Below are 5,971 nucleotides of genomic sequence, written 5' to 3' on the forward strand. Positions count from 1 at the left end.
GCTGTGGTGAGTGCCTTTGCCTGGATGATTAGGCTTCTAGCACCCTCATTACACAGTCTCATACATACATATATCTGGGGGGCCCTCAGAGATATCAGTGTACCGTGCCCCACGATTTCTGTTGTCGTGTTCGTTCATCGTTGGTGTTCCCTCGTTTAGCATAGCACGCCAGTTTGGACGATGGTTGTTAATCGTTGAAAACTAACATTGTCCAAATCGGAAACATCGGCAAGTGTGTAGAGTTAGATTTGGGTGGGTTATTTTGTTTTTATGCAGGATAAATACTGGCTGCTTTATTTTTACACTGCAATTTAGATTTCAGTTGGAACACACCCCACCCAAATCTAACTCTCTATGCACATGTTATATCTGCCCCACCTGCAGTGCACATGGTTTTGCCCAGTTGCTAACTTTTTTGGTTTGCTAAGAAACCTGAATAATGACCTATTATCACTGTAAGACTGCTGCAGAATTGAATGACTTGTATTCCTCTCTATATGACCCCATTGAGTATCCCACCATTACATCTTTTTAAATAAATACAGTGCATTCGGAAAGTATTCACAGTGCTTCACTTTTTCCACATTGTTATGTTACAGCCTTTTTCCAAAATGGAATAAATACATTTTCTCTTACGTCCTAGAGGATGCTGGGGACTCCGAAAGGACCATGGGGTACAGACGGGCTCCGCAGGAGACATGGGCACCTACAAAGAACTTTTAGTATGGGTGTGCACTGGCTCCTCCCTCTATGCCCCTCCTCCAGACCTCAGTTAGATCTTGTGCCCAGAGGAGATAGGGTGCATTGCAGAGAGCTCTCCTGAGTTTTCTGTGAAAAATAATTTTGTTAGGTTTTTTATTTTCAGGGAGCACTGCTGGCAACAGGCTCCCTGCATCGTGGGACTGAGGAGAGAGAAGCAGACCTACTTAAATGATAGGCTCTGCTTCTTAGGCTACTGGACACCATTAGCTCCAGTGGGAGTCGGAACACAGGTTTCACCCTGGGGTTCGTCCCGGAGCCACGCCGCCGTCCTCCTCACAGAGCCGGAAGATAGAAGCCGGGTGAGTATGAGAAGCAAGAAGACTTCAAAGGCGGCAGAAGACTTCAGATCTTCATGAGGTAAAGCTCCAGTGCCATTGCTCCCACACACAGACACATAAAAGGCACTGATGGTTGCAGGGCGCAGGGGGGGTGCCCTGGGCAGCAATAAACCTCGTTTTGGGCAATAAAGGGTCTTATTAGGCTGCGGAGGCAGCAAATAGATGATCCCCCGCCATTTTATTAAAATTGTAAAGGGACCGAAGCCCGCCGCTGGGGGGGGGGGCGGAGCTTGATCCTTCAGCCCTAACCAGCGCCATTTTCTCCACAGAGGCTGCAGAGAACTGGCTCCCCGGACTCTCCCCTGCTGAACACCGTCAGAGGGCTGAAAAAAGAGGAGGGGTGCACATTGGAGCAGTGAGTGGGAAGATTGGCATTATATATATAATATAAAAGCGCTGTCTGGATTTTCCAGTGTCAGTTTGGCGCTGGGTGTGTGCTGGCATACTCTCTCTCTGTCTCTCCTAAGGGCCTGGTTGGGGATTTGTCCCCTTATAGGTATATCCCTGTGTGTGTGGGGTGTCGGTACGTGCGTGTCGGCATGTCTGAAGCGGAAGGCTTCTCCAAGGAGGAGGTGGAGCAGATGAGTGGTGTGTCCCAGTCGGTAGTCCGACGCAGGAATGGATGGACATGTGGCATATGTTGAATGCAAGTGTGGCATCTTTACATAAGAGGCTAGATAAAGCTGAATCCAGGGAGGCATCAGGGGGTCAATCCTCGGATTGGACGAACTCACAGGGCCCGTCCGGGTCTCAAAAGCGTCCCTTGTCACTAATCGTGGACACTGATGCTGACACGGACTCTGATTCCAGTGTCGACTATGATGAAGCTAGATTGCACCCTAAGGTGACAAAGAGTATTCAGTGTATGATTATTGCAATAAGAGATGTGTTGCATATTGCTGATGAACCTTCTGTTCCAGACACGAGGGTACACATGTTTAAGGGAAAGAAACAGATAATAAACTTTCCCCTGTCTCATGAACTTAATGAGTTATTTGAAAAAGCTTGGGAGACTCCAGATAAGAAACTGCAGATTCCCAAAAGAATTATTATGGCATACCCTTTCCCTACACAGGACAGGGTACGCTGGGAATCCTCTCCCACTGTGGACAAGGCTTTAACACGCCTGTCCAAGAAAGTGGCACTGCCGTCTCCAGACACAGCGGCCCTCAAGGACCCTGCGGACCGCAGGCAGGAGACTACATTAAAGTCTATTTATTCACATATTGGGACTTTACTCAGACCGGCAATTGCGTCGGCATGGGTATGTAGCGCAGTTGCAGCTTGGACAGATACCCTGTCGGCTGACCTTGATACCCTAGACAGGGATACTATTTTGTTAACTCTAGCCCATATTAAAGACGCAGTCTTGTATATGAGAGACGCTCAAAGGGACATTGGGGGTTTTATCCTATAAGGGTGACGTGTTGTTTGGGGATGGGCTCGCGGACCTGGTTTCCACAGCTACCGCTGGTAAATCTACATTTTTACCTTTTATTCCCCAACAGCAAAAGAAAACTCCACAATATCAGATGCAGTCCTTTCGGTCACAAAAGTCCAGAAGAGGTCGGGGTTCCTCCTTCCTTGCCAGAGGTAAGGGTAGAGGAAAGAGAACACCTGCTTCGGCCTGGTGCCCAGGAACAGAAGTACTCCCGGCTTCTACAAAACCCACTGCATGACGCTGGGGCTCCCCTGCGGGAGTCCGCACCACTGGGGGCAGGCCTTCGACTCTTCAGCCAAGTCTGGGTCAGGTCAGACGTGGATCCTTGGGTGTTGGAAATAGTTTCCCAAGGCTACAAACTGGAATTCGAGGAGGTGCCCCCACGCCGATTTTTCAAGTCGGCCTTACCAGCTTCCACCCCAGAGAGGGATGTAGTGTTAGCTGCAATTCAAATGCTGTGTCAACAGCATGTAACTATCAGGGTTCCCCTGAACCAACAGGGAAAAGGGTACTATTCGACCCTCTTTGTGGTCCCGAAGCCGGATGGCTCGGTCAGACCCATTTTAAATCTAAAATCCCTAAACCTGAACTTAAAAAGATTCAAATTCAAGATGGAATCGCTCCAAGCGGTAATAGCCAGCCTGGAGGGGGGGGGGATTTTATGGTGTCACTGGACATAAAGGATGCTTACCTTCATGTCCCCATATATCCCTCTCATCAGGTGTACCTGAGATTCGCTGTACAGGATTGTCATTACCAGTTGCCGTTTGGGCTTTCCACAGCGCCGAGGATTTTCACCAAGATAATGGCGGAAATGATGGTGGTCCTGCGCAAGCAAGGAGTCACAATTATCCCATACTTGGACGATCTCCTGATAAAGGCGAGATCAAAAGAGCAATTACTGAGAAACGTGTCACTCTCTCGGAGAGTGCTCCAGGACCACGGTTGGATTCTCAATCTACCGAAGTCACAGTTGGTTCCAACAACTCGACTAGCGTTCCTAGGTATGATACTGGACACGGAACAAAAGAAGGTTTTTCTTCCGTTGGAGAAGGCCCAGGACATCCAGAACATGGTCAGAGACCTGCTAAAGCCAAAAAGAGTGTCAGTTCATCAATGCACTCGGGTTCTGGGTAAAATGGTGGCAACCTACGAGGCCATCCCCTTCGGCAGGTTCCATGCGAGGACGTTTCAATGGGACCTTCTGGACAAATGGTCCGGGTCCCATCTACAATTACATCATAAGATAACACTGTCCCCCAGGGCCAGGGTGTCTCTTCTATGGTGGCTGCAAAGTGCTCACCTCCTAGAGGGTCGCAGATTCAGCATTCAGGACTGGGTTCTGGTAACCACGGACGTGAGCCTCCGAGGATGGGGAGCAGTCACCCAAGGAAGAAATTTTCAAGGACTATGGGCAAGCCAGGAGTCCTGCCTGCACATCAACGTGTTGGAATTAAGGGCCATATACAACTGCCTTCGACAAGCGGAGAGTCTTCTTCGCAACCTACCGGTGCTGATTCAATCAGACAATGTCACAGCAGTGGCTCATGTGAACCGCCGAGGCGGGACAAGGAGCAGAGTCGCGAGGGCAGAAGCCACCAGGATTCTTCGCTGGGCGGAAAATCACGTTAGCGCTCTGTCAGCTGTCTTCATTCCGGGAGTAGACAACTGGGAAGCAGACTTCCTCAGCAGACACGATCTCCATCCAGGAGAGTGGGGACTTCATCAGGATGCTTTGCAGAGATAACGGGTCTTTGGGGAGTTCCTCAAATAGACATGATGGCGTCACGCCTCAACAAGAAGCTTCGGAGGTGTTGTGCCAGGTCCCGGGACCCTCAGGCAATAGCAGTAGACGCTCTGGTAACCCCATGGGTGTTCCAATCGGTCTACGTGTTTCCTCCTCTTCCTCTCATCACAAAAGTGTTGAGGATCATAAGGCGAAAAAGAGTACAGACAATACTCATTGTTCCAGACTGGCCTCGAAGGGCCTGGTACTCAGATCTTCAGGAGATGCTCACAGAAGATCCTTGGCCTCTTCCTCTAAGGGAGGACCTCTTGCAGCAGGGGCCCTGCATGTTCCAAGACTTACCGCGGTTACGTTTGACGGCATGGCAGTTGAACGCCGGATCCTAGCTGAGAAGGGTATTCCGGAGGAGGTCATACCTACTCTAATAAAGGCTAGGAAGGAGGTGACGGCAAAACATTATCACCGTATCTGGCGGAAATATGTCTCTTGGTGTGAAACCAAGAATGCTCCTACGGAAGATTTCCATCTGGGTCGTTTTCTCCACTTCCTACAGACTGGAGTGGATATGGGCCTGAAGTTAGGCTCTGTTAAGGTACAGATTTCGGCCCTGTCGATATTCTTTCAGAAGGAATTGGCTTCTCTTCCGGAAGTCCAGACTTTTGTAAAGGGAGTGCTGCACATCCAGCCTCCTTTTGTGCCCCCAGTGGCACCATGGGACCTGAACGTGGTGTTGCAGTTCCTAAAATCACACTGGTTTGAACCCCTTAAAACGGTTGAGTTGAAATTTCTCACCTGGAAGGTGGTCATGTTATTGGCCTTGGCATCTGCAAGTCGTGTGTCAGAATTGGCGGCCTTGTCTCACAAGAGCTCCTATTTGATTTTTCATGTTGATAGAGCGGAATTGAGGACTCGTCCTCAATTTTTACCTAAGGTGGTGTCCTCATTCCATATGAACCAACCTATTGTGGTGCCTGTGGCTACGAGTGACTTGGAGGATTCCATGTTCCTGGATGTAGTCAGGGCCTTAAAGATTTATGTAGCCAGGACGGCTAGGATTAGCAAAACAGAGGCTCTGTTTGTCCTGTATGCAGCCAACAAAATTGGCGCACCTGCTTCAAAGCAGACTATTGCTCGTTGGATCTGTAACACGATTCAGCAGGCGTATGTTACGGCTGGATTGCCGTTACCACATTCAGTAAAGGCCCATTCCACTAGGAAGGTGGGCTCTTCTTGGGCGGCTGCCCGGGGTGTCTCGGCATTACAGCTTTGCCGAGCAGCGACTTGGTCGGGGTCAAACACTTTTGCTAAATTCTAGAAGTTTGATACCCTGGCTGAGGAGGACCTAGCGTTTGCTCAGTCGGTGTTGCAGAGTCATCCACACTCTCCCGCCCGATTGGGAGCTTTGGTATAAACCCCCTTACGGAGTCCCCAGCATCCTCTAGGACGTAAGAGAAAATAAGATTTTAAACCTACCGGTAAATCTATTTCTCCTAGTCCGTAGAGGATGCTGGGCGCCCGTCCCAGTGCGGAAAATCTGCAAGACTTGTATATAGTTATTGCTTACATAAGGGTTATGTTACAGTTGGAATCGGTCTTGGACCGTTGCTGCTGTTTGTTCATACTGTTAACTGGTTATGTGTATTCCAGGTTATATGGTATGATTGGTGTGGGCTGGTATGAATC

Source organism: Pseudophryne corroboree, chromosome 1, assembly GCF_028390025.1.
Source record: "Pseudophryne corroboree isolate aPseCor3 chromosome 1, aPseCor3.hap2, whole genome shotgun sequence".
In the NCBI taxonomy this organism is placed as follows: Eukaryota; Metazoa; Chordata; class Amphibia; order Anura; family Myobatrachidae; genus Pseudophryne; species Pseudophryne corroboree.